A 22,387-nucleotide genomic window follows, 5' to 3' on the forward strand; every position below is an offset into this window, starting at 1 on the left:
GAAGGTATGTCAAAATAATGGTATGTCAAAGGACAGAGCCCACAGAAAGAGCTCCCAATGGCCAAAGTTAGAAAAACATGTGCAAATAAAGAAAGTTACACTGGATTTTAATCCAAAGTATATAATCAATATCCTTGACTCCATATTGAGATACAGATACAGGAACAGATACAGATATCTCTACACGTATATAGGGATGGCGTGGAAGAAAAATCGCCCAACGGAGAAGAATTCCACATAGTGCGTAACTGCTCCACCACCAAGGGGGCACAGTCTCCCGCTCCCTAAGTGTGGGCTGTACCCAGTGACATCCGACTAAGCACAGAGGAGAAGGTGGGGCAGGGAGAGTAGAGTACAATGGAGAACTCTGATGAATGGCACCACAGCCAGTTGGTCAAGGTTAACATTAACAGTGATTACTCAGGTGACAGTATATTGCTTGATATGGTGTGGTTAAATAGCCCTTTGCCCCCGGGGTCTTCCTTCCCAAAGCCATCATCCCAGTCCACTGCTGGGTAAAACATCAGACAAATCCTAACTGAGGGACAGTCTACAAGGCACCTGACCTACTGGCCATCAGCAACAAAGGAAGTCTGAGAAACTGTGACAGCCAAGAGGAGCCTAAGGACACATAGTGACTAGATGTAGTAGAGTGGATGGGATCCTTGGGCAGTAAAAAGAGTATCAGGGGAAAAGTAGAGAAATCGAAAAAAAAGGATAATAATAAGTATAAACTGCTGTTAATAATAGCAAATCAATATTGGTCATTCATTATAACGAATGTGCCACATTAACAGAAGATGTTCATAGTAGGGAAAACTGTGTGGGATATGCGGGACCCTTCAGAAGGACTGCCACAATCTCCTGGTAAAACAGAAATCTGTTCTAAAGGAAAATCTGTTTAAAAATATGTGTGTAGAGGGGCGCCTGGGTGGCTCAGTGGGTTAAGCCGCTGCCTTCGGCTCAGGTCATGATCTCAGGGTCCTGGGATCGAGTCCCACGTCGGGCTCTCTGCTCAGCAGGGAGCCTGCTTCCTTCTCTCTCTCTCTCTGCCTGCCTCTCAGTGTACTTGTAATTTCTCTCTGTCAAATAAATAAATAAAATCTTTAAAAAAAAAAAATATGTGTGTAGAATATGCATGGGAGAGTGGAAGCATAGGGGGTCCAGGTAAAAATCATGACTCCTGGAAAATTTGTTTCGATATCTGCTCCTCTGACAACTGTCTGATGCTCCCTTCCATCATCACTGGGGACAGTCAGGTTTGAAAACCCAAAGCAAATGGCCCGTGAACGCATCACCTCGACCACTGGTGGAACATCTCAGGCGTCTTAGAAGAGTCGAGCTACAATGTCTTCTGGTGCTCAGAGCAGCTTACTGGGCAGCGAGGAAACGGAGGCTCAGAAGCACCACGAACCTTCCTCCTAGCACAGGGCTGGCTGGTGGCAAAGCAGAGACCAGGGTTCAGGTCTCCTTCCTGGGTCCCTTCTGCTCCACCTCTCCAGCTGAGGCCAGTCCCGGGGATATTCGCTCCCATCCTAGCAAGGGGAGAGGCTGACACTCAGGAAAGAAGCAAGCTCAGGGAGGACGGTGTGGTTTAAATTGGTTTTTCCTTTTCTCTTTTTTTTCCCCCGTCTTACTTTTGTTCTTATGAAACTTTTCCTTAATCCAACCTTTTTAAAGGTCCCTCCCCCATCTGATTTCCCACAGGCACAAAGCCAGGGTGCCTCTGGTCCACAGCAGCACAAACATGGCCATGAGTCCTTGAGGCCAAACACTGTACGATGCAGAAAGGGGTCAATTCCCTCATTTTAATAAAAGTTTTATGTTTGCAGGGATATTAAAACAACAAGAACAACCACCACTGCCCCACAGGCCTGCTTGCATCCATCCCTCTGATCAGTGTCTTCTTCCCAAAGGCACCCACCACGACTCCTTCCACCAGAGTGACAAAACGGGAGAGAAAATGGCTTGGAACAGAAGAATGTGAATTCCAGCAAGCTGGTCACTCCTGAGTGACAGTAGGGACCCAGAGGGCAGCAGTGCGGGGCTTCTGGAAGCAACCAGAGGAACCAGGCCGCGAGCCTGCGGTGTGCCACGTGGGGCCGTCACTTTGCCCATTACAAACCTAGAAGCCAGCCACCCAGACGAACCTGGATCCCAGAGGAGCAGGAAGGGAAGGGTTTCTAACCGGAGAAAATGTGGTGCCCAAGCTGGGAAGCGACCTGGAAGGAATCAGGGGCCTCTGGGGTGAGAGGTACCAAGAGACACACTAGGATGGGCTGACCCAGTGCAGCTCCCTGTGACATGGGGAGTGCATCAGGGTCCCACCCTTCTGGCCTTATTTAAGCTTTTTCCCTTCACTCAAATATAGCCAGGCTGGGATAGACGGCTGCAGGCTGCGAATCTGGGTGAGGTGGGGGGGTGGGGGGGGGCATACGAACATTATTTCATTACCGGCACCATTTCTCTGAGTCTCCAGGTCATTCATCCCAGTTCACTTAGCCTACCATCGCAAGATGCCACCCATGGGGTGGCTTAAACGGCAGACATTCGTCTCTTACAGTCCTGGAGGATGGACGTCCACAACCTAGGGGCTGGCAGATTTCAGTCTTCTGGTTTCGCCCTCTCACTGCAGAGACAGAGAGAAGTGACTCTCTGCTGTCCTTTCTCTGAGAACATTAATCCTATGGCCGAGGGCTCCACCCTCATGACCTCATCACCTCCCAGAGGCCCCTCCTCCTAAGACCACGGCATTCTGGGTAGGATTTCAACACGTGAATTGTGGGAAGACACAGACATGCTGTCCACGACATCAGGGATTCACAAAGCCAGTCTCCATTCCCAGACTGCCTTCAGAGCAGGAATGGTGGCTCCTCCCTCCTTTACTGCGGATGCCCACCGAGTGGGATGCTGTCGGCTCTCAGTCCAGACTCGTGCCCGAAGAGGCAGGAGGAAAGATGAGGGAGGCCTTCATAAATGGGAAGCCCTAAAGCAGAGGACCGTGCTTAGGTTGTTCCAAAGCATACTGGGGAGCCCTTGAAAGAGGAGGGCTTTCTGCCTTGTTTCCAACTCTCTAGCCCAAACTCAGTCAGTCCAAGAAAAAAATCTCCCAAGCACGTCCTGTGTGCCTGTCATGATGCCAAAAGCCGGGACTAGAGAGAGCATAAGACACTCAAAATATTTACAGTGCAGGGGGAAAAGCCGGTATTCCACAAAGTCAGAGGCTGCTTCCGGAGACAACGAAGCCCACTGGAGACATAACAAGAGCCAAAGTGACAATGTCTGGCCTTTACTCTAATAATAATCACAATAATGATCACACGTAATGATAACCGCAGTGGTTGTCCATCTGCGCGGCCAGCTGCTGGCCCAGTGCACCCGACAGAGTCCCAGAAACACTTTTGTTTTCCTGGGATGGTGAGGACACTGTGCCTGCCTCTGCCTGAGCCCACGGGGGCACAGCTGAGGAGGCTCGGTGTCTGCTGGCCCGGCAGGCAGGGTCAGAAACAACAAAATTAGGCGCATTCTCCTTCAGACTTATGAATCCCTCTGCTGCATTTGCCCTCACACTCTGACATTAATTGAACTCTGTCTTCACTACTAAAAATAAACTCCAGGTCAAATGCAATGAGCCAAAAACCTCAGCATGAAACCACAAGAACTAGAGTAAATAGTCAAATGGGCTAATGGCAGAGGTGTTTGGGTGAAAATATGTTTTCTGTTTCAAGCTCAGAGTCCCGAGTGGGCTGGGAGCTCTTTCAGTGCTGCAGACTGGGAAATACAGGAGGCGACCACACAGCGGTGGCCACGGACCAGGGCTGGCTCCTGTCCACGAACAGGCCGGCAAGCAGGAGCTCGCAGACACCCTCTCCCCCAAAGGTCAGGGCCGGGGGCAGCTTGAGAAGAACTCGTGGGAGCCGAGAGACACTCCCAGGGGAACAGGGGCAGGAGAAGACTCCAGAACAGCAAGGTGAGAGTCAAAGGGAAGAAGGCAAGCCCGTATGTATGTCCAAGCAGGGGTGGGGATGGGAGAACCAGCCGTCGGAAGGCAGACAGGTCAGGAGGTGGAGAAGCCAGCAACAAGGGCTCCCGTTGGCTCAGCATTCTTTTCAGGCCAGCTTTGGGCTCCTCAAGACCAGCCTGAGGGGGCACTGGTCCATTCTGCCACTGAGAGACAAGAAGCCTGGAGAGGGTAAAGGACCTGCCCAGGGTCCCCAGGGCCCTGGGAGGGGGAGGTGGGACAGAATGCAGGCGTACTGGTACCTCTGTTCCAGGACCCAGGCTCACAGACGGCAGGGGTGTGAGCAGACAGGCCCCCGGCGGAACCGGTGTGCTCGGGCGGCCAGAACCACCCGCACCAGCACAGGGTGCACACCTTCCTCGGAGGCCCCAGCACAGACCAGCCCTGCCGGGGTGTTCACCACGCTGCTCCTCGGAAGCTCAGCACCCACCCCTGCTCCATGTGCCTACTCCCGGCAGCTAAATTCTGGGGACGCTCCTTTCCCGTCACCCCCAGACAGATGATGGGTCAGGCCGCTCTTCCATTCACAGAATGAAGGCAACACTGTTCATGTTCACGGCTGCGGCAGCAAGAGATGGTGCTCCCAGCTCGCAGCTCGTCCCGCCAATGACTAGAGTCCCATCAGCCCTTGTCTGCATTCCCAGTGGGGGCAGCTTGTTCCAGCCCTAATGCCAGGTGCTCCGGGGAAAAGGGTGATCCCACAAGAGACTGAGGCACTTTCGCTGTACTCCCGCTTCTGAAGTCGGCTACCTGGATTCGGAGCGCAGGCTGTGGAAGCAAACGGCAAGGGACTGGCTGAGTGCCAGAGAGCAGACCAGGTGGCCTGGCAGCGACACTCAGTGTAGATGAGCTCTGACCCCAAAGCAGGCCATCAGCTCCTGACACGGCAGTGGGGACACAGGTGCACCAGGATGCTGGTGCACAGGCACCCCAACTGCAAATCGGCTCGGCTCCTACTAGGTCTCACTCATGTGCCACCTCCCCACTCCCCAGAAAGCCCCAGTGACCTGCCCTGCCTGTGGAGAGTCTAGAGAACCCCAGGTGCACGTCAATCTCCCGCACCTTGAGTGGAGGGCGGGGCCTCACGCTCGCACCATGTGGGTCACTGGACCACGGCGGGCACAGGAGAGGAGAGATACAAAGGCAATCAGAGGGGCGCCTGGGTGGCTCAGTGGGTTAAGCCTCTGCATTTGGCTCAGGTCATGTTCTCAGGGTCCTGGGATCGAGCCCTGCATCAGGCTCTCTGCTCAGCAGGGAACCTGCTTCCCTCTCTCTCTGCCTGCCTCCCTGCCTACTTGCAAGCTCTCTCTGTCAAATAAATAAATAAATAAATCTTTAAAACAAAACAAAACAAACAAAAAAACCCAAATGCACTCAGACACATTTAACACACAAGAGAAAAGACACAGGCGCATGAACACTGTCCTCTGCTGTGCCCTCCCTCTGATGGCCACACCTGTCTTCTCACGGGTCCCCGCCTGAACCATGGTTCCATGTTCCGTTGTGATTCATTCTTTTCAACACCTTGTTTTTTAAAGAAAAAAAAATTGCAACCGACCTCATTCTTTGCTCTAAGTCTTTAAGAACTTTCCTCTTTGGGTGTTCTCTCTCTTACGTTCTCCTTCCTCCTTGTTAGTTACTCATTCCTTTGTTCTTACAACATCCACAGTCGTATCAGGTGGGTGTCGGGAGGGCTGTGAGGATGTGGAAGACAGGCCTTTGCTCTAAACAAGGTCATGCACGACTGGGGGCGCGGGCGTGGGTGGGGGAGAGACGCAGCGGGGTCTGAGGGAGGCATGCCCCAGATCGCGGGAGGAGGTCAGGCACCCTGCTCAGGGAAGGGGGACCTGGTGGGAGCAGAAACACAGAGAAGAGCAGACCAAGGACTTGGAAAGAGCCTGCTGTGCAGAAGGAACTGTACAAGGTGTAGTTAATGAGTTTAAACAACAACCACCACCACCCAGAGGTGCTGGGTGGTTAAGCGTCGGACTGTTGGTTTCACTTCAGGTTGTGGCCTCAGGGTCCTGAGATCAAGCCCCACACTGGGCTTTGCACTCAGCACAGAATCTGCTTGAGATTCTCTCTCTCCCTCTCCCTCTGCTCCTCACGCTATTGCTCTCTCTCTCTTTATCTCAAATATATAAATAAATCTTAAAAAACAAAAAACAAACAAACAAAAAAACAAAACAAAAAGAAAAAACAAAAAACCCCTCCTGTTTTGGAGCATTTCCTTCTCCATGTCAGGCAGCGTGATGAACTATCTCCACCATCTTCTTCAATACCCGCGACATCCTCTTGAGGCCAGAGCTGACGCGATCCCTATCTTGCAGACGAAGGAACTGAGGCTTGGAGCAGCTGAGTGACCCGCCCACGGTGAGGCAGGTGGCAAAGCCAGGAACACCCAGGTCTGCCCGAAACCCCAGGTTTTCACCTCTTCCTTTACCCCAAACAGCCTCAGACTTGGAGCGACTAAGCGTGCAATGCGAGGGGGTGGGAGGGAGATAGGGGGTCTTTCTCCCCACAAACACCCAAAAGGTGTTTTGCCCACAATGTACCGTCTCCTCTCCCCCAGTGATGCAGTCTCCATACGTCTCAGCAGGACAGGGGCGTATCCGCCCGCCTCGACGACCAGAAGGAAAGGTGCGGGGTATTCACCTAGGAGGGGGTGGGCTCCATCCCCGGCTAGACACAGAGGGAGAGCTCCCAAAGCATGACACTGAGGCCACCGAATGCCGAGAACCAGGTCCCAGGTGTCAGGGGGAGGTTACGGGAAGCCGGCTTCTCAAATCAGCACAGGAAACCAGGCCAAGAAGTCAAGAACCACAACCCAACTTGTGTTGCAGGAGATCACTGATTCCAAAGGCTAGTGTTTGTTCAAGAGGAGAAATCTCTTACCTTTATTCTCCAAATCCCCAAATGGCCCAGCTTTTTCATTCAGGAAAGGACATTCCCTCTAGAGTACCAGACGGGGACGTCTGCTTTTCAGACTGACAGCACCAAAATCCAAGTAATGATGGGATTCTGTAAACAGGCAAGAAAAGGACAGAGAAGTATTAGAATCAAGGCTGACACAGAAGAGATTTGATGAGAGGTTCCATTTATTTGAAAAATACAAAATGCATACTGACTAGATGCTGAAGGAGAAGCTTCAGAAGAGGAGACATTTACTGAGCAACTATTATGGGCCAAGCCCTGTGTTAAGTCATTTAATCCTGGGAGACCAGTTTTGATGGCTCTGTGTTTCCGAAGTCACGTACGAGGCCAGACCAGAATGGAGGGCCACACCTTCCTGCTCCCCAAACCCGGCCCATCGATCTCGTTTTCTGCCCCCCCCTAAAGCTATTCCACGCAGCTAAGTCCGGAAACGCCAGGTAGAGGGAACAGAAAAACACACCCAGTAACTTCCCTCTGAGAATGTCCCGTCCCTGGATGTCCAGCCCATTCCACAGATGGTGGGGACACTACAAGCCATGGGGTGGTGTCACACTCACTAGGTTGTAAGCTTTATCTGAGCCGGACCCTGTCATCTTGTAACCTGTGACAGGTGGACACCATGGATTACTCAGGGAACAAAAAGTGTCACTTCACCAGGGGTTCTCACTGTAACTGATCATCAAGATGGCTATATGAGGTGGCCAAATGGGGGGTGAGGGAGAATGGGACAAGGGGGCCACTGCTGGTCTTACTGGCTCTGGAAGGACCTCCCAAGGCACCTGGAGCAGAGCTGAACGCTCAGCCGGGTGGGTGCAGACACAGAGTCTTCTCCTTTGCGGGGCAGTTGGCGCAACCAAAAGCTACACTTCTGGGGCCCTGGGATGGTTCAGTTGATTAAGCATCTCCTTCAGCTCAGGTCATGATCCCAGGGTCCTGCGATTGAGCCCCGAAGGGTGTTCCCTGCTTGGCAGATGGCGGGGAGTCTACTTCTCCCTCTCCCACTGCCCCCCCCCAACTCTGCATGTGTGCATGTGTTCTCTCTCAAATAGATAAATATAATCTGGAAAAAAAAAAAAAAAAGCCACAAGATTACGTTGACAGGGCGCCTGGGTGGCTCAGTGGGTTAAAGCCTCTGCCTTCGGCTCAGGTCATGATCCCGGGGTCCTGGGATTGAGCCCTGCATCTGGCTCTCTGCTTAGCAGGGAACCTGCTTTTCTCCATCTCTCTCTGCCTACTTGTGATCTCTGTCTGTCAAATAAATAAATAAAATCTTAAAAAAAAAAAAGGATTACGTTGACAGTGGGTCAGACCTTCCTCCTGTACCCCCTCAATTTCCCCAGCATCTTAGCCATCAGATCATCAAGAAGATGGAGCTCGGTGAACACGGATTCAGCATCAGTAAGACTGACAGGTTCTGAAGAGGAATTTGCCCCCAAATGTAGGAACAGCTGGAGAAAGACTGTCATCCCCAGCAGAGAGCAGAGGTCAGGTGGCCTGTCTTCCCCACCACTGATTCCCTCACCCTCGTCCAGGGCAATGTGGTCACAATCAGCTTCTCTGAGCCCCCACGTTGTCACTCGCCTCCCTTGGACGTGTCAGCATCACGGACGGACCCACAGCAGCTCTGCAGGCCGGGGAGTGCCTGTCTGCTCTCACCCCATGCCCTGTCCCCGTTCTCAGCAGAAGCAGCTCACTCCGGGAAGTCCCTTGCCTGGTGGTGCGCTCAGCAGCCTGCCATCCTCGGCACATCCACGCTCCAGCTGTGGGCGGCCTCCCACACTTCTCAGGCACTTTCTTTCTTTTTTTTTTTTTTTTTGCCTTACTGTCAAAAATGCACTCGCCTTATTGCCTGGAAAAGGCAGCAGCCCGGCTCCTGGTTGTTAGACGGCCTGGAGAGGCATTCCAGGTCTACAAGAGTCTTTTTATGGAGCCTGAGCAAGTGACCCTTCAAAGTTCAGTTTCTCATCCTAAAGATTTGTTCCTAGTCTTAAGTGAGAATCTTTGCAGAGCTCAGCACTGAGCCTGCCACGTTGTGAAAACTCAGAATAATCAGCTGTTAGAAACACCACTTAAGCCAGCGCTCAGGCCTGAACTTCTTGGTCTCTTCCCAATGAGGGGGAAAAGGCCTCCCCCTCCTCCTACCTCAGCACGATGACTTACCCAGTGCAGGGGCTCAGTACTCGGGGCGGAGGGAACAAGCAAAGCCCATCCGAATCCATGCGGTGCACCACAGCATTCACCCGCCTCCCAGCTGTGCCACCCGCGTTAGACAAGACAGAGCACGCGGAGGGGCTCTACAAACAGTCAGTGCTAGAGCACCTTCCTGGATCACATCAACACCACCACCGACAAGCGCCATCTTCACAGAACACATTGCTGAGGAATATCCTCCCAGGACCACACTGAGCACCCGCAGTGACCCGAGGAGGTCAGGTCACCGTGGAGACCTCATCCCCATTTTACAGATGTGGGGACGGAAGGTCAGCGGGGCTAAGGAGGAACTTGCAGCTGCATCCCTGGTCTGCAAGCTCACTCCCTCTTCCTCGAAAGGGGGGCAGCAATAACACACAACATCAGCTCTTGCAGAAAAAGAACCTCTTTCCAAGGCAGCCAAATTGATTAATGTTTTTAATTAATGTTTTAAGCCACACACACACACAGAGCAAAGTTCCATGGAAAATGAGGGGCTAAAACTTCCAAGTTTCTCCTGGGAGCCAGTCCAGCCAGGTGCTCGCTGCCAGAGGGATGGGGGGAGGAGTCCTGAGCCAGCCAGCGAGGTCAGAGTGGGAATGTCACAGCCCTGCCTCGACACACTGGGTCTGGCAGGCGGTCCGATCACTTCCCATCCACAGAGATGAGCCAGGGATGAAGGAGACTGGTCTAGTACAGGAATCCGTCAATCTCAGCAGAGGAGAGAGCTGGGGTGCAGAGGGAGGCACCGCCCACACCTGATGTGTAGCAGGTGCCTGGGTCCTGGGCCTAAAGGGGGAGGTGGCTGCTACTTCCAGAACCTCCCGCCTGACGCTCGGTCCCAAGGACGGGACATCCACCTGCTCTGCAGTGCACGGAGACATGCTGTATGTGAACTGGGGGTTGCAGGCATTCTCGGGATGCTGACGAGATTTCCCTGATGGGGCCTGGGATCACTGGTGGGGCCAATGCTGTGTTCAGATGAGTAAGGGATTGGAGTGCCTGTGACAGGCAAACCCAGGACACCATGGTGCCCTGGAGATGAAAAGCAGATTGGGGCCCAGAGAGGAGCCCTCTTCTGTTGTGCTTAGGGACCCCCTCGTTCTGCCAGTGGTATTCCAAGTGAGTCCTGTCCCCAAGTGTCCTCTACACAGTCTGAAGGTAGGGCCGAATCAGCTTCCCGTCTCCAACAGGAAGGTGAGGGGCATGGAGTGTGACATACAGCACTGAATAATTAATCAGCAGCTCCGCTGGGGGCATGGAGGCCACACTGTCAGGGCGGCTGGCCTTGAATGCCACCTGGATGCTGTATGGGCAGTGGGGCCAAGTGGGAACACTGACGGCAGCCAGGACCCACCACCTTCTTGGTGCAGGCCCTGGGCCGCTTGGCAAGAGAGAGATCAAGCCGTGAGATGAGTGACTGCATGGGAATTCCTGACTTTAAAATCATCAAAATGCCATCTGTTCACTGCAAACGGACCACAGAGGTGGACTACAGCACCTGTAGCAGCAGAGGACAGGATAGCTGTCCCCCAAGAAGCCCCTGAGAGCAGGACCCAGGCTTGGGATGTGTTTGCTCCCTCTGGAGAAGGCCTGGGGGAAAGACATTGACTCAGGTACATCTCTGCCTCTCCTGCAAGGTCAGCAAAGCTGGTGGAAGCCTCCAGCCTGGTCCACGAGTAATCCCAAGTGACATCACGGAAATATGGTCAGTACTGCCCCCAACGCTATGAGATCCAGCAGGTTGAATGCAGAGGCAACAAGTGCGCTCAGGACACACACAGGTTGCTCAGGTCAGAGCTAGTCCCTACCCGCTAACCACTGTGCACCCTGGGCAGTCTACTCACCCTCTCTGATCATGTGTAAATCAGGGCTCCTAAGAGCAGTTACCTTTCTGGACGGGGCAAGGATACATGCAGGGTGTGCAGAGCGCCAAGTACAATGTCTGGTGCAGTAAAGGCTTGAGTCACCTGGGTTATTCTCAGGGTCTCTGTGCTGTCTCCACTCGTGTTGCTGAGCAGGCAGATCAGACAGCCTTGGATTCGAATCCCAGCCCTGCCACTTCCTAGGAACATGGCCATGGACCATTCACTTGACCTCCCTATACCTTAGTTTGCTCATTACCAACAAGTCATGCGGAACAACCAAGGGTTACAGGACACGAACTAAAGCAAGCGGTATGGCGTGAACCTTCAGCAATGAGGGCCGCACCCCAAACTGAACAACACTCCACGAAGCAAAACTGGCCCGGACTCTTCAAAACATCAAGGTCAAGAACAGCCAAGGAAATGTTCCAAGATAAAGAGAGGCTAAGGAGACATGGCCACTAAACCCAGCGGTGACCTGGAATGGGGGGAAGAGTCCCAAGGACATGGGACGGCCGATGAAATTGTGTGTGGCCTGCGGAGGAGAGAAAACAATGCAGCCACGCTGAATTCCCGAGTTTGATCGCTACAGGGGGTTTCTGTAAGAGAATGTCCTTATTCTTAGGAAACACACGCTGAATACTTCGGGATAAAAGGGCATGTCTACAAAAAAGTGTGTGTGTGTGTGTGTGTGTGTGTGTGTGAGAGTGTGTGTTTCAGTCGGGGTGATTCTGAGTGTATGTTGGTTCTCTGCATCGCCCCTGCAATGTTTTCTGCCAATATGAAATCATGTCCAAATGAAAGATGACTGAGGGCCCAGATGCGGGACAGGAGAAACAGACCTGAGGGCAGTCCTCAGCCATCCATGTGGGCCAAAGCACGGGCCTTTCCTACAAAAACCATGTCACCTGCTGTACAAATGTTGTGATGGATTGTGCAGAAAACTACAAAGGATAAAGCTGAAAAGCTGAAATTCAATTTGCACCACCACCCCCTCCTGCCACGAGAGAGAGACAAATGGATGCCTCCTCTATGACTAGGCCCCAGGGCCCGGCTCGGCCGGCGCATCGGAGCCATCAAACAGTGCGAGGGGGGTGGGGGGGTCTACAAGTGCAGCAGTGCCCCCAGAGGGGGGCGGGGCAGCTGGGGCTGGTGTTCACTAGGGGCCAGGCGGTCTTGTAAGAGCTTTCTGCACCCTGAGCTTCCGCAGACCCCTCGAGGCAAATGCTATCATTATTCCCATCTCGTGCTGCAGGAAAATGAGATTGGAAGGAGGCTCCCGCGGGTTTAATCTGGAGTGTTGGGTTCTCGGGGATTTAAGCCCAGGCTGCCTCCACAGGATTTCCACGGGCAGCAGGGAGACAGGCCCCACCGGCCAAAGCAGCAGCCCGCACCCAGACCGGCCCTTCCCCTGCAGCCGAGGCCTCCTGCCTGGCAACACGGGGTCTCCATACAGTGGGAAGCTGCAGGGGGCTGAGACCCTAGCCCCAGCTGGACACCGAGGTGCTCCGCACTGGCTTGCAGATACACTCACGGGCATAGATCTTTTATAAGGAGTCCAACCACGCACACACGATCTCTGGGAGAAACCCAGCAGGCTGGGCCCATCAGTGTCATCAGGGAGGAGACAAAGGGGTCTGGGGACATGAGTGGGGATGGGTCTCCATTGAAAACCTCTTTATTCCTTCTCAGTTGTATCTTGTGAATGACTGACTTATTCAAGAAGGTTGTGGTTTGGTTTGGTTTTATAATACAAAAGAGGAAAAGAAATGGACCGGGTTACTGCTCTAAGGATGGAGCAGGAGCCATTCCCTACTGCACACCAGAGAGCCCCGGGGGGACAGATGTCACACACCACACCACCTCCTGCTTTCAGAGGCCAGGGACAGTCATGCCTCGAGCCCCAGGAGAAGCAGCAGCATCATACTTGAGGAGAGTAGATCTGTGGGCCAAAGAGACCAGCGCGGAGGGCCTGGCACCCAGCTGTTAAGGTGACGTGGGGAAACCACGCAACATAAAGTGATGTCGCCGGCAGCTTCCCCTGCACCATGGAAGGGGTCCACCTCAGACTCCCCTCTGTGGACGCGCGCGGACCTTCACCTTTCCCCCACAGACACCCTCCCACCCCAAAGGTGTCGACTTACTAAATCGACGCCAAAGGTAAACAGTTTTCTTTTCTCCAACCCCAAAACCTCCTTTCCTGCCGGTGTGCTTGGGTCGTGTCTCCCAGAACATCAAAGGCACGGCTTTCGGTAAAAACCTCTCGGATCATCAGGTGACTGCCGTGTGCAGATAAAAACCACCCACCACATGCCAGACTGGGCCCCCTGTGGGGCGGCAAGTGGGCTAGGAGGAAACGGTGACCTCCATGGAGCCCAATGCTGGCCCCTCCGCCCACGTCCACGTCTGCCTGGTGACCTTGCCAGTCCCTCCGCCCGTGACCTTGCCATGTTCCTTTCCCAGCTCTGGGCTTCTCTCAGAGGAAGGGGGTTGAGCTGAGCAACCTTGAGATCTCTTTCAGATCTAAAATTCACGGATTCCATCTCGTCCTCCCTGCTCAGAGTCTGTACTTGTAAATGTAGAGACAGTTCTTTTACATACAGGAAAAAAAAAGAAAGAAAACAACAAGATTACGTGGTTGCTAATACCCTGAGCTGTAGTTTTTGGTGACTCAGAGGAGAAAACACATTTTTCCACTCAACCCAAAAGAGTGGTCCCTCCATGCTCCAACTGCTCAGATGATCTAAGTCCTGGGCCAGTGGGACCCCTGGGGAAGTTCCATGCTGCCGGGAGCACAGACGTCAGTGAGCCGAGGTGAAGCAGGGAATTTCCCTTGGCTGACAGGTGCACTGACAGATGGGCTGGATGGAGAGTCCCCTCCCTGAATAAAACACCCCTTACCCATTCATTCTCTATCTTAGTAAGTCTATATTCCTTAGGGGGCCAAGGAAACACTGGGCTTAACACTGGCCCAGGGAACACCACCCGGGAAGACACACCCCCAGCACGAAGATTATCTCTTCCAGGAAACCATTGTTGAACCACCACCCACCTAGGCTTGGCTGAAGACAATGACCTTGCTCAAGGTTGCATATCCTTCCAACAGAGCCTACATACAATGACTGGTCAACCCCTTATCTCAATTCTGGACCATTCCAAGGGCCATTCCAGCTCTAGGGCTCCCATGGGGTTGGCTGAAGCGTTTGTTGGGACACTGGTAGAGCCTAACTTCTCCCTCTGCCCAACCCTAAATCCTCTCCCCTGTTACATACCTGTTGTTCCCGAAGTCATGCCGTAATAAACATCTGGTTTACTAATCTCCAGCTCAGCATCTGCTTTCCGGGAGACCCAACCTGCATCAAGAAGCTCCTTATGCTAGATGCTCAGGCCCTATGGCACCAGGACAAAGCCTCCAGGAGTAGGACAAGCAAACAGCCCATTCAGCAGATGGGAGTTCCTTCCTTGGAGCACCCTACTGGTGGCAAGGATGCTGAAGTTTGGGCTCAGGGCTACAAGCAGTGAATGAGCTGTATGGGAGTGAACACCTGTAGTGGCTGTAATGTGTGGCTGAGTCCCAGATCCTTCTAGAGACTCATTTTCGTGGTCTTTCTCCCACAGCACCCAATGTAGGAGAGGAGCTTGGTAAAATGTCTATTGAATGGTAAGTTGATGACCGGATGGATGGAAAGATGGAAAGACAGAGCTCATTGAAGAAGGAAGTCACACCTAGAGAAGCTAGACAACAAATGGAAGGTAATGATGACTCTGTCTAAGCTAAATCGTATAATTTCCGTAAAGCATATCACAGTTCCTCAGAAGCATCGACGGTGAAGATGACAACTACGCCCCCCGTGGAGACCCCCTTGGAGGTGGTGACCTGGGATGAGCAGCCTGGAAGTGAGAGAAGAGTGGAGGGTACCCGAAGTATGAGAAATGAGACATTAGCCTGAGCAAACCGAGTCCTGACGCTGCTCATCAGATACTGAGTAAAAAACAAGACCCTCTTCAGCAGGGTCGCCGTGACTGCCCAGTGATGGAGAATGGGGAGAGCCTTCAACAACCCTAACGACACTATGAACGCAGGCTTGACGCTTTCATCACTGGCAGAGTCGGTCGCGGATGGAGGGGCTTGTAAACGGTGCTGTGGTTTGGGGACTTTATCCTACAGAGATAGGAAGTCATCGAGGTTGAGGAGCAAAGACACTAGGTGACAGAATCGACTCATGAGTTCTTTAATCACCCATCCCTCCGGTTGTTGGCAGTTGCTCTGAACCCTCAGTCTGCTGTGCTTCTGGGCCGGGTGGGGACTCGGGGTGCCCAGAGCCTCCCTGCTGATAAGGTAGCCTTGGGGGAAGAATCAACACTGGAGGACCACAGACCCCAGGCTCAACCCCCGCCCAGAAGTGTACGGACCCTGGGACCATCCTCGTCAGACACTCGTCCAGCCCACTGAAAGTCCTCATTTCTGAGGGCAATGCCCGGGGAACACAGCAGTGCAGAGGGAAAGAGGAATAAGTAGGGAGGCTGGCGTCTGTGCAAGCAAGAGTCAGGGAAGAGGACAATGGGAGGCGAGGTTTACCAGGGAAAACTGTGAACATATTTCAAGGAACATAACGAGGCAGTGTGCTAAGCAGCCCGGTATATCCCAGAAAACACGGATGCCTCGGGCCCATGACCACTCGTCCCTGAGCTGGGAGCATCTAAAAGGCTAAAAATGTTGAGACTCTCAGAGGCAGCAGGCAGGGGTGACAAATCAGAGAACCGACCTCAGTGCCAGCCAGGTGTCAGATTGAAGGGGAAAGTCACAGGGAGGCAGTAAGGCTCACAGCTGAAGCAGATGGGCTTTGCTGCTGAGCGACCTGGGCTGGAGGTGAGGCTCCACCACTTCCTTCCTGAGCAACCTGGCCAAGGCAGAGGCCACCTCCCTGAGCCTCTCCGCCTGTCTGTGATACAAACCTAGTGGAGAGCCTGCGGAGGTGAACCGCACCTATGCCTAGCCCCGACAGACATGCAGGCGGGGCTTGAAAGTGGACGCTGGGTTAAGAGATGGCACGTCACAGGCCTGTCTAGGAACCTTCCCAAGGAAGCCTTCTAACGGCACAAAACACATTCTGAGGGGTTCGAGTCCCCTTGGGAGGCTCCTTCAGGGGCCTGATGTAGTTGGGGCAGGAACCGTGAGGGACCATAGCCCGATTTAACCCAAACACATAGATTTCAGTTGCAAAAGGGGTGTGAGGGCTTTGAGAAAGCAGCCTCTTTGCCTTCCTGGAGAAGGAAATGAAGCTTCATGACCCAAGGGCTCCTCTAAACTCATACAGCAAGCCAGCGGCTGTGAAGAAACGACGCAGCGGGAGACCCTGACTCTCAGGCAGTCAGTTCAAAGGCGGGGGTCACTGGATGCATACTCCGAGGTCAACTGCTCAAGAGGTCCCAGTGTCTCGGTATACCCCAAGACCAAGTTCACAGCTCTCACTCTCGGCCTGGTGAAACGGGCAAAAGGAGAAGCAAGTGAAGAATGAAAATCTGGGCAGAGAGAGAGATCCTGCTCCACTTCTCAAAAGAGGGCCGGTCTATCCCAGAACACTCCCCGGAGCTAGACTGGGGCAGGATAAGGCACACAGGCGCAGGGGCCTTGAGGCGACTCAGTCCATAAACGTCAGGAATGAGAGAAGTTAGGAACTGAGGAGAAACCAGTTCCTTCCTTGTTAGGAAATCACCGCTCCCAGACATTCTTGCCAGGTCTTGTCCAGAGTCACACATGGTCTCCATCTGCCCACAACGCAGACCCAAGCAAGTGGCTATGTGACTTCTCCCCGGGCAGGGACGACAAAAGAACAAGACTTCTTACAAGTCTGAAGGATTCCAAGTGACCACAAGTCAACCGTCAACCCAAGCATCAGCCCAGACAAAGGACAGGAACCCTGGCATCGAAGGATCGACCAATCCCACAGAAACCACGTGTAATGGCCGCTCATCCCAGCCTCCTTGGTGCCAGGCCCCGGCAGGCTTTCTGTGTGACCTCAGGTTCTAAAAGCCAGTCATATTGTGCCCAAGTCACAGATGGGTAAAATGAGGCTCAGAGAGCTTCCCCAAGACACAGCCAGATTTGAACGTATACATTGTGAAGTGTCCTAGGCTAATACCCCTTCCTCCAGTCCTGTTGCTTTTCCTCACACCCTTCCCATTGGAAATCCCTGTTTTAAGGGCATTAAGTCAACAGAAGGTTGATTTTCTGCAATCAACATGGAAGAGGCTGACCACAAAGCACAGGGGGTTGCTGGCAACCATGAGGCCAACCTCACAAATGCATTAGAGGGGAGGCCTGTTCCAGATTGGGATTGGGAGAGGCGACCTCTGCAGCTTCGTTTAACCCTAATATTCTTTGAGTTCAAACTGAAATTTCCGTTCCCGTGCAACCATCTCTCCTCAGGCGAATGTAGGTGTTTCTACGGGTCCAAAGATGTACGCCTCACTCTTCTCAGGGACAACAAGTCTCTCTGTACTCCAGCCTGGATTCTTCCGAAGGGTTCCAGCCTTCCTGGGCAGCAAGGTTTCAGCTGGAGAGCTGGGTGGGCACGGCAGCCCAGCAGACAGAAACAGGAGCAGATGAGCCTCCTGACCCCACAGGATGTGGCGAGGTGAAGCAGCGAGACAAAGAGACAGAATCTGAGAAAGTCATCAAGCAACGCCAAAAGCGGCATGAACAGCTTTAACAGGAATGAACGTGTGGGGACTTTTCTTCTTCTTCTTCTTCTTTTTTTTTTAGCTAGGAAGCCCAAAATAGTTGAAAGAGTTGGGTCTCAAAGCTTTCTGAAGAAAAACCATGCCTTGTTCCTAAGACGCATTGAGGGGGCAAGTGTGAGGTTTGGCGTCACGAAGCCTACAAGGTCCGGTTCGGTTGCACACGAGCTCCGCGGAGTGAGCTAGGACCGCTGTGTCCCTAGCCTTCACCCTCGGGAGCCAGCGTGCTGATGCGTGTTTTGCACAAAGCCTCGATTTTGAAGCTCGCTCGTCTTCAGTAAAGCCTGCGTGGCAACTGGCTCCCCTTGAAGGGGTCCGCGTGAAACGTAATGAAGCTGGCAGGAGGAACAGCCGAAAGCGGCATTCCCAAGGACAGTTGGCAAACAAGCAGATGAAAAAAATGTGGCCTCATGAAGGATAAAAGAGCATAAATTTAACAAGAGACCATTTCGCATCTATTGGATTGTAATTTTTTTAAATATATTTTTGAAGATTTTATTTATTTATTTGACAGAGATCACAAGTAGGCAGAGAGGGGGGGGGAAGCAGACTCCCCGCTGAACAGAGAGCCCAATGCAGGGCTCGATCCCAGGACCCTGAGATCATGACCTGAGCTGAAGGCAGCGGCTTAACCCACTGAGCCACCCAGGCGCCCTGGATTATCACTTTTTTTAAGCTAATAATACGTGGTGTCGATGAGGCTGCGGCAGAGCTGGCAAATCCACATGCGGATGGCGGCTGTGCCAACAACCTTATTTGAAGTAATTTGGCAATACAGGTCGAGAGCCATAAAACGGTGCCTTCTGACTCAATAAGCTTTCTGCTGAGGATGTGTCCAAAGGATTTTGCAAGAAGGGAAGAGTTCTGTGCACAGAGCTCTTCACCACACCCTGAAGTGCTAGAGCAAACCGCTGGGAACCTTAATTTTCGACAGCAGAGAAGTGGTTTCGAATATAATTTTTCAATTTGATGAGCCATTCATTACTCGCGCTTTGAAAATGGTCATTTGCAAGGTGCTTCAACAAAATGGAACAATACCTATGATCTGTTGTCAGATAAAAACATGACGGAATAGTTCCTATACCTATGCCCTTATGAAATTCTAAGTTAATAAATGGACACACCTGTCACACATCTGAAGACAATCTGATGGGGGGGACAGGGTGGAGGGCAGTGTCATTGATGTCGTTTTCTCATTCATTTCCATTTTTTTAAAGAAATTTTTATTAGAGAGAGAGCATTGGTGCATGTATGAGCAGGGGGAGGGGCCGAGGGAGAGGGAGATAAGCAGACTCCCCACTGAGCTCCAACCTCCTAAACCAAAACTCTGCCTAATTTTAGAGGCCTAAAATTAATTTAAATACCAAATTTCCCAAACCAAGTCTTTTTCAAAAAAGCAACTTGAATGGGTTTCTACACGTGGAACTCGAGGTCATATGGGACTTTCATTTTCTATAGTGGAGGACCCTGCAGGGATTTCCGGTGTGAACAGCAATCTCAACCGAGAGCTGTCCCTGCTGGCGACCCCAAGCAGGGACACTCCAGTCGGCACTGGGGAGTCACAGGTGACCAGTCCCGATGGCCAACCCTACCAGCCCTGCACTGCCGCATCTCTTCTGTCACCCTGAGCCCTCTGATCTGTCTCCAGCCAGTGGGGTCCTTTCAGCACCTTCCTCGCGGGGGTGGGGTGAGGGGTGAGAGCCATGTCCGCTCTGCTGTCCACTCTGCACGGGGCCCGGCAGTGGGGGGTGCTCCCTAGCTGCTGGCTCGCTTCGTCACGCTCGTTTCTTTGTCTGGTCGACAGGTCTCCAAGTGCCCTGTGCGCCCTGTGTGGGGAGAGAGGGCACCCAAGCAAACGAGAGAGGGCAGCTCCACCTTGCTTGCCAAGGAGGGTCAGCTGGGAGCTTTGGAAAGCACAGAGGTTCTAGTCCCTCCCCGAACGATGACATCGGGTTCCCCCGAGGTGTGGCCCTGACACAGTAGTTTCATAAAGCTAATTCTGCGGTCCCACGGGGCAAGGGCACACAGGGTGAGGGACCAGAGGGGCCTGTGATTGCTCCTCCAAAGCCCCAAGCCCACGACAGTGTGAGGCAGGAGTCTTTTTTAATTTATTTAGGCCACGGTTCAACAGCTCCTTTTGGAACAAACACTCTCAGAGTGACTGGCAAATGGAGAGGGGTTCCCCCACTCCCTGCCTCCTGCTCAGCCCAGGGATTTCCTGCAAAGCACTAGAGCAGGCCAGCTGGAGCGACCTGCCTCGTGAGGCCGCTGGGAAGCACCTGATCGACTTGGGCAGGGACAAGCCACAGCTGGACATGCATCCCCGGTGCCACCCCAGTCTTCTGCCCCTCCCGTGCAGACTCCTGTGTGTCTCTGGCACAGTGACAGCAGACGGGCCCTGTTTGCAGAGGCGGCCAGCCCAGCCCCTCTGGAGGGCCAGGTGGAAAGTGCAGGAGGACCCCTCTTCTGGGAAGCGGGCCTAACCTTCCCTGGGCACTGCTGAGGGAGAGGCCATATGCTCCATGCCAGGCCCAGAAAAGGCTCTCAGCCTCAGTGGCAGGAGCTACCGTTGGTGGGAAGTGCCGCTAAAGGGAGACACTCCTTCTGGGAGAAGGTTAACCCTCTGCCTGGGGTCGGGGGCAGCAACAGCAGCTGCTGGCTTCCCAGGGGCAGGCTCTCCCAGTTCTAGAGGCTGGAAGTCCTGTGAACATGTCACAGGGCCCCGCTCTCGGAGAAGCCCCTCTCCTGGCTTCTGGCGGCTGGCAGTCCCTGACAGCCCTTGGCTTGCAGCAGCAGGGGTCTAACCTCTGCCCCATCTTCACATGTACCTCTGTGAGTCCATGTACCTCTGTGCGTCCATCTTCCGATAAAAACACCAGCCATCGGCTTTAGAGTTTACCCTGCTCCAACCTCACCTTAACTCAGTGACATCCATGCAGACCCTACTTCCAAATAAGGTCACATTCACAGGTACCAAGGATTAGGACTTAAACACACTTTTGGGGGATACACAATTCAACCTACTACCCAGCCACCACCCCGCCTACCTCCTGCTCTTATCAGAACCTCTCCAATATGCTCCACTGGGCAACTCTCATCTAGGCCAGTGTCCCGGTGGGACACCCGGTGGGACACTGTCCAGGGACCTCCCCGTACCTTCAGTCAGCAGGGACGCACGGAGCCCCTCCCACAGGTCCCCGGGGTAGCCTGGGCACAACATGTCAGTGAGAAGAAAGGAGCTGCACCTGCCACCCTGGTCCCCATATCTGGGAACTCTGAACGGCTGCATTCACATCAGCATGACCCTGGCTTCTTCCGAACAGTAGTTCTGAAAGGGAGCCACCTCACACCATACCCCTACCGGCCCAGAGCTCTGCACTCAAGAGGCACCCAGGTCCAGGGTCTCTGGACGGCAGAGGTTCTCAGACCCATCCCCGTCAGAAGGGAAGCTGAGCACAGATCTTGCTTGCTAAGAAGCCAGGCAGGTGGGTGTCACTGAAAAGGGTCACACGCACCCCTGGGAGTGGCCGATCACGCCACTTCTGAGAGATCCAGAACTTCTCCCTCCCTGCCTTGTGGAAAACCCCGAGTGCTGAATTTGTCCAATCGGCCAGGCGGTCCATCGACAGACATTTCTCGGGCTTCACTCTACTGTCCGTGATTGTTAGCCGGGCACAAACACCAGCAAAACAGGACAGCAAAGAGCAGAAACTGGCCCTCCAAGGTCATAGGATTCCAGGGCCTTCAAACCCTAAAGAGCCCTCCCGATGAAGCAGCTAGGAAGACCGCAGGCATCAATAAATGTTAGTTGTGGTAAACTAACCAGACAGACTTTTCCAGTCCATAAATGAGGCCTGTGTGTGCTCAAATAGTTCTCAGTGACCTGCTGTGTGACCTTGGGCTAGTTACAGAGCCCCATGAGTGAGCTCATCTGCTTATCTAGATGTACGACTCTGAGATTAAAAGGAGTCTTGAAGTACTTGGCATACTTTCCCTTTCTGACTTCATGGCAGAAGGACCGACCAGGTACACTGCTCCTTCTTGAAGAGAGGTCTCAAAACAGGCCGTGAAAAGACAAGTGAACCTTCCCTAAAGGGGCCCCGTTTGCCACGCGGCCGCAGGGCATGTTCTGGAGGCAGCCGGACTGAGCCTTGGGTTAGGGGGTGGGCTGGGGCAGCTACAGACCCCGGGGTTCCATCCCGAACATGAAGAACATTCCTGCGTGGTGCAGTGGCCCCAGTGTTAGCATCTACCATTTATCTTCCTTCCCACCAAAGTTGTACTGCAGTCCTACTTTGTGCCTCATACTGAGGTCTGGAGATGGGGGGACAAACCAAGGGACAAAGACCCAGTCTCCATGGGACTAACCCTAGGGTCCTTCCCTCCCTCTACCCCTTCTCCAAGCCCCCCCCCAGGACTAGATCCCCCTTTTTCTGGATTCAGTGCCCAGCTCACCCCGATCTTCCCCAAGAGGTCCCCAGTCTAGTTTTCCATCCATCCCTGCCCTCCTCCTGACCTCTCCCTTTGTCACAGTAGGTGGATGCTCGTTCCTGTACAAAGCACATAACCTACAGTCAGCCTGGGGTGACATCCCAGGAGCCTCCAGAAGCAAACACTCATTACTCGGGGACCTGTC

The 22,387-nt window shown here is 53.3% G+C and overlaps 1 long non-coding RNA gene across 9 annotated transcripts in view; it reads right to left on the reverse strand.

Annotated features, from left to right (window-relative positions):
• Positions 1-22,387, reverse strand: part of LOC309859192 — a 223,321-nt gene that overhangs the window by 71,333 nt on the left and 129,601 nt on the right. For 4 of the 9 annotated variants that reach the window (XR_014308595.1, XR_014308597.1, XR_014308598.1 and 1 more), the window contains one exon: positions 6,917-7,042. This is a non-coding gene — a long non-coding RNA (uncharacterized lncRNA). Of the gene's footprint in view, positions 1-2,441; positions 4,790-5,579; positions 5,716-6,916; positions 7,043-22,387 lie in introns of all 9 variants that reach the window. The other 5 variants (XR_014308591.1, XR_014308593.1, XR_014308592.1 and 2 more) reach the window with 4 other exon arrangements.

This window comes from Mustela nivalis (genome assembly GCF_964662115.1).
Source record: "Mustela nivalis genome assembly, chromosome: 2".
Classification (NCBI taxonomy): domain Eukaryota; kingdom Metazoa; phylum Chordata; class Mammalia; order Carnivora; family Mustelidae; genus Mustela; species Mustela nivalis.